Source organism: Penaeus monodon, chromosome 34 (assembly GCF_015228065.2).
Source record: "Penaeus monodon isolate SGIC_2016 chromosome 34, NSTDA_Pmon_1, whole genome shotgun sequence".
NCBI lineage: Eukaryota > Metazoa > Arthropoda > Malacostraca > Decapoda > Penaeidae > Penaeus > Penaeus monodon.
Window position 1 is genome coordinate 1,858,627 of NC_051419.1, and position 587 is coordinate 1,859,213.

Here is a 587-nt window from a genome sequence, read left to right on the forward strand (position 1 = left end):
TCCCGTGACCGGAGCTACCCGCTAGGCCAGTGGGTCTCAACCTGAGAGCCATGGCTTCTAATGATCCACAGCGAGGACTAATTACAACGAGAATTATGTGTAAACAATATCTGTATCACTGAGATTTAAATAGATTATTGTTAATTTCGAGATGAAATAGGGATTTTCTCTGTTTCTTGGCGTTATTTGTGACACTAATTGTTCGAAAGCAAAGAGGGATCGCGAGAATACCCTCCCCCCCTCGCAAAAAAAAAATCCTCAGGGACGGAAAAAGGTTGAGACCCAAAGGCACGAAGCGAGGCGATCGTTCAGAGTGCTTGGAGTTCCAAGCGAGTTTGATAAAATTGCAAACTCAGTCGTCTTCTTCGAGTGGTCAGAGTAACATAACCTTGTTATATGGCGTGTAATAATTGGTATATTGCAGTGAAACTATAATTTGGTATGGTTATTCTTATTAGTAAAAGCTCGAGGTCTCGGTAACTATCTTATCAAAAGTTATTGGGAAAGGAGGCGGGGACACACGGTGAGGCACGTCAAAGGTGTTCAATAACCTAGTTCCTCCTTATCTCCTTCATTCCTCCCCCCCC